The following is a 6481-nucleotide window of genomic DNA, read 5'->3' as shown; positions in this document are numbered from 1 at the left end:
GATCTTCCAAGAAGCCCATTGTATTCAAGAGATTTTTTTATCACGTACAGATACATGTTTCTCTTTCCTAAGTCCTAAGCACTTTCTTTGTCATACGAAAATAATTATTTCTGTAATTATTTATTTAAAATATAAACTACAAATATGAAACGTAAGTATCTCCTTGGACTATTATTATTACAATCTCCTTATTTATAAGGGTGAAGTATAATGCTAGTAAAACATCATAATTATAGCCATAATTTTGACGATACGGTAAGGTTTTTTCATTTACATATATATGTATACATTATCATTGCAGTGTTAAGTATCTGACGTTGCGTCAGCTTTACGCTATTCTGATTTTTTATCCTTATCATAGGAAATGTTTGCTTTGTTGCAAAACGATAGAAATTTTCAATAATACATCTATAACGAGGCTACCATGTCAGGTAAGCTCTAACATGATATTATGTATTATTCTTAACATCAGATCGTATATGTATTTTCTTTGAAATTACACAACCGATCGTGCATGAATCCATAGAAAGTTATTGGAAATAATTTTCTCTTTTTCGCATGTGTCATGAAAACTTGTGGTATCACTTTTGCTTAATCGTCGTTTCTGTATAAATCACATGTACGTTACACGCACATCTAATTATTTATTACAGAGTTATGTAAGATTTAGTACTCAAGTTTGTAAGAAATGTAATCTATATTTCGTAATTGTATGTTTGCGATAACGCGATCGTAAATCTTTTAACGAGATAACAATAAAATAATGAAAAACCTAAACTCAAGTATTTTATTCATAAACTGCTTCATGTCTAAACAATGCTATCTAAAAATACAATAGAAAGTATAATCGAAAGCGGGCTTACGGTATTTATTTGTGAAGTGATATGTATCGGTTGCAGGATATTTTCGCGAGTAGATACTAATGTCATAATTGTATTGTTACAGAAGACAACTAGTTTCTGCCCGAGAGAAGGTTTCATCAGCGAGCATTCGCCGTGCAAATTCTTCAGACAATAAGATATTTTGTCTGTTCCTTGCGATGTTACACAGAATGAATCGAACGCCTTCCCTCGGAACAATCAAATTTACTACGGAGTACCGTCCATGCTGCTCCTTTCCATCCTTTCTTCCTGTCAAGGAATCGTCTCACGCGGTGTACGCTTGGTGCCAGCATAAGTATCGTTATCTTGCCGAGGCCAGTAAGTCTAGAGACGGAGGAACAATTTGTGAAGCTTTCGAGATCCACATTTGTTAAAATAATGTTAGTGAATCGACTGAACATTCTCTCTTCGTTTCTTTCTAGAGATAATATTACTTTTTTCGGTAATTATTTAGAAAGCTACCGCCATCTTGGATTTGAATAACTTTTTAAATATTTTCCTTTGCATGGTACCGCCGGATCGAAATCCAAGATGACGGTAACTTTCTAAATAATTATACTCTTTTCCTATAAAATATCATGCATGCGATATTGAAATAAGATTAAAAAGATTGTAAGGTATATGCATTTTACAATATTCTATATTTCGTAATTATGCAATTTGAACTGTGCTTCACTGTTGCTATTTCAAATATGCTCAGCTGATATCCGACTCGATACAATATCGTTCGCTCGCCGTACTGCGCGGTCACGGAAAGGAATGGCCCTCCTGCGAAGGCAATGGCAAGGGCCTCGTTGTCACCCGATCAGACAAACATCCACCGTTCCTTGTCTTTTATCTCATGCCTTTGTATTTTACGTGACATATTGCGCATCCTTCCTAAATATGTTTGGCAAACAGTCACTCGTTGACTCTCGAAAATATATTCCAAAGATTAAGTTCCTCAAAAATGAAGAATAATGGGACTGAAAATAAAGAAGATGGAAAATGGTCTTTGTCTCCTTAATTGAACTAGTAACATAAGCTAAAAATGTATTGTATAAATATTAAACATATTAAAAAGATATTGTCACAAATACAAAAGAAATTCTATACATGGCAAAAATCTTCGATCGAAAGTATGTAATCGCAGTAACTTTGCTTTCATCTCATAAAAACACAGAACTAGATCTTTTTCGTTAGAAGTACTCCTGCATATAGTCTTACGACGTTTAATCACGTTAGAAAGTGCAGAATCGAATCTTTTTCACAGGGAATGATCGCAGCATCCTCTTCGGTAATGTTATGGTGTTCAATTCGATACGGCATACAAGGTAGAGAATCTTTTTATCATGGATGGTTTCAACACCATAGAGCGATATAGTAATGTCAGGGCGCTTAATCCTATAGAAAATATGGAATTGGGATTTTCAATTAGAGGCGATTGCAACACCTTTGGAAGTAATGTTAATGATTTGAAAGATTAAATGCCTATCTTTTAGATTACATGGTGTATCATACAGATGCTTATGTATGTAATGTTGTAAAAAATGTACATCGAATAGCGGACTAAGCAAGCCAATAATATCTCTCGTTGAACAATCTCTTTCAATCTTTCTACATTATTTTCTTCATCATCGTCATAAATTACGGAACATTATCTAAATACATATGTAGTATCGTGTAAGTACACGAGCATGGCATTATTCATCGATTAACCATAGTCAGTATAGTTTTAAATAGTCTGTTTCCATAAACTTCTAAATACTTTGATGTTCGTTTTCCTCAAAATGTATATGAAACATTGAATTACGTTAACATTGTATTTATCTTCTATGTAGTAATTAAATAATTAGACGATTTGAGTTTCGATCTAGCGTAATCTGCGAGCGATTAGATTGGTGTATCTATTTTGTCTTTATTTGATTACATTTATGGTATGCGATATGGTGAAGTGAGTAATCTGCGAATATCGAGTGTCCGAGTGTCGAATGGTAAAGATCAAATGTTTAACGTTCATGTTAGAATATCGATTGCGATTATATAAATGTATATCTTATGAGCAACGCTAGAAAAAATGTTTCTACAAATACTTTCTATTGCAATACACAAGGAAACATTAAGATAGTATACATAATTTTCATCGATCAACTTAAAAGCATTCTATCCATACTTAACGTATGATCTAACTTTGTCGAGTTTATAGAACAAATGAGTAACATCGATAGGTCACCCACGAATTCGCGCAGCTAGCTTTTCTTTTCCAGTCACTCGAGTTCAAAATTCAACGAATGTCTGCACAGATCCTGGATATCCTACTTCCGTCATATTGTGCAGTAACAGTATACCCGTCTTTGCCCCCACGAAGAAACTGGACATTAAATTTTCACGGTTCAGTGCCATTGAACGCGAATTTTTCTGGAGAACTAGATCCACGATGACGACGCGACGGGAACGTCCCCAGGGGAGGCCGCGGGGGCCCTCAAAGAGGCCGCGCCGCATATGGCACGCGTAAACGGCTCGAGGAGCTGCCAATTAAACAACCTACTCGTATCCTAATACACAGGTATGTACACGTGTATGCCACACCTTTAGCCTGTCTTCTTTTCCGGTCACCGCTCTCACAACTATTGGTCGAAAAATGTAACGCGCCCTTGCACAATAGCGTCTTCCGTTTCGGGGGGTTCTGCCTCAAAGCTTCATGGGAGTCCACAATAGTTTCTGAAGGAGTTTAATAACGTTCCTTTATGCGATGTTCGCGTTCGCTGAATGGAAGTAATGCTTGCAAACTTTGCAAATGGAATGCATGAGTTGGAAATTTAAGGTTTCAGCAGATGATTGCGTTTGAGATGATATATTTTAACGTTTTTTATGTTATCGACAATTATTAGACGGTTTAGATTGTTTAGATAATTTAGTAGATGATTTAGTTTCACGAACCTACTTTAATCTCACATTTTCATATTTAGCAGTTGAAAGTTATATATTATGTAATATACAATGGCTTCGTTTTAATCTAAATACCTACCATTTGTCGTACGTTTCTTTTCCTGCAAAATTTGTCTACTTAAACGTGAATAAATAGGACTAGAGGGTAATACAAAGAGGTTTTTAAGTCAATCGTTTCAAGTTAATCGTTGACGTGTTCTATAAGACCGGGTCGATCCGAGACTATCTAATGAGCTTTTAAAGTTTATTTAAATTTTATAACATTAACATTTCAAAATTGTTACATTAATTATCTTGTTTGTTTGTTAGATAAAGAATTAGTTTGTTATAAAATATTTCTATGATAGATACAAAGGGTTATTTAGTTTAGGTTAGTAAGTTTATTCTACATTATAGAAATATGCTTTCATCGTAGAGAGAAGTTTCAACCATATTAAATTTAAAATTGGATGTCATACATGAACTAATTAAGCTACTCCTACAGACGAGAATGAGAGATTTTAGCATGTCCAAATTTCAATTTGCAGAAGAAAAATGATTAATACCAAAAGTATAACGGAATAGAGAGCCATCAAGGTATAGGAAGATAAGGTTGTTAGACCCTGATGACTTCGAAAAAGCGCTTCAGGCATCGCTTCTCCGGGGATGTTGCCCGGTAGAGAATATAAGGATCCACTCGACCGTGAAACGATTGGTTATATTTAGCATTGTTAAGAATGAATAGAAGTTCGTTGAAATTCGTTTCTCAAAGCGTTGCACTGGTATGCTCTACAAAGATGCGCTACTTCCCTGTGAAATCGTACTTTGAGAATGAAGATTATTATATATGAAATACAAAAATTCAATTAGTTTATAATTTATATAATTAAGATGTTATGATCATTAAGATATAAATTTTGGTGTTGATATTCTCGGACATGTGTACGAAAACGTTATTTGAGAACAGGAGAAATTTGTTTGATTAGGATCGTAACACGGAAATTATCTAATTGTTAAATAATTAAATTTTATTGCCAGTATTCTTTCTACAAACATCTATAAACTATGCTTCTACGCTTTACTCATAAAACAATATGTCCACAAGGTTTACTCGGTTCAAGAAATTTGGAACTCTGGACATCTCAAATCACCGTTAACGGTTACGCTTAAAATTCATCCGAACTTTTTCACAATAGTTTATTCTTGGTGCTAGTTAATGGTAATATCTTATAAAATTTGTTAATCTGTTTTTAAATAAGATTAAGACACAAGATTAGATATCGATATCGTTTATAATACATATAATAATATAGGTATCGATTAGATATCGTTATATAAAACAATATTTTCAAATATGCATACGGTCGGGAGGTATGCGCGATACAATAATTACTGCTATACGATAATAATTTAATGGGATATAAAACGGGAGAATCGAATGTTATAACGACAACCGAACCTCTGGAATAAGCACAGATAACAAATATATCAGATAGTGGTAATAGGACCAATTACCCTAGATAATCTTATAAAGGATTAAACTGTTATAGCAATTGCATATTCGAGAGTTGAAAATTTAATGATTCGTATAGGTCAACGGTGCCTTACTTTTGATTACCACGGACTTCTTATAAATAATTTTTTATTGTTGCGGACCTCCAAAACCTAACTCAAAATCCAAATCCGTCATGTGCCAAAAATTTATATTTAAAACACTCGTCAACAATCATAAAATTTGGAGAGAAGAGATTCATTAAAAATATTAAAAAAAAAAAACACGAACATTTCACATTAACTGAAATCTCTGCATAGTACACATAAGATCAATAAACGGTATATTCTATTATTTTTATTAGGATAATTTTTCGAAGACGACATTATAGAAATTCAGCATGCTAGATTTGCAGGATTACATGAAAGGCGTTTGGTAGGTCTCCCTAGTAAAAATGTGATCGCTGATATAATCTTTCTCGCGTTTTACCTATGTCACCTGCCGAGTTCTCCAACGCAAACTATTTGAAATAGACGACATCTTATCTGATGTCGAACACAATGAATTAACGAAGTATTATTATGCGGATTGAAATTTGACGTGCAAGATTGAACGACCGTGCTCGGTTCTTAACGAAACGCATTGAACACGAATCGGATCAAATGCGGAGGCACATAAAAATTTCTCAAATTAACAATGCAAACGGAAAAAGATGGAGTACTTTTCGAGGCGTCGAAATAATGGTTCTATAACGTTTAACGAGACGATCGAATAATATGTACATAAAGCCCCGAGAACAGCAGTTCTCTATGGTGCATTGGCGCATCTTAGAAAATTTTAGATGCACAGTTATGTAGGTGCAGTAGATGCATGCAATGGCAAATGAATATGTGAATGTTGAGTCGAAGCTTATTAGATACGATCAGCTAGTGCTAGAGATGTGCATTTCATTATCGCTCAGGGAAGTATATACCACACTTTTAATTAATAACGTGGAACTCCAGATATTTAACCCACGTAATAGTCTCCGTTTGAAACACTATTCTAAAAGTTCCTAATTTTTAATCGCTTTTTCAAATTCCCGGGTAAACGCTTAAATCGAGGTTAAACCCTGGTGTATCTGTTTGTTAGTTTGAATTTGTGGATGATTTATAAGATGATCCAAACAGCCTTGACTGATTGGTTCGTGGATTATGGTGAG

This window comes from Bombus pyrosoma, linkage group LG2 (assembly GCF_014825855.1).
Source record: "Bombus pyrosoma isolate SC7728 linkage group LG2, ASM1482585v1, whole genome shotgun sequence".
In the NCBI taxonomy this organism is placed as follows: Eukaryota; Metazoa; Arthropoda; class Insecta; order Hymenoptera; family Apidae; genus Bombus; species Bombus pyrosoma.
Note: the sequence above shows the minus strand (reverse complement) of the source record.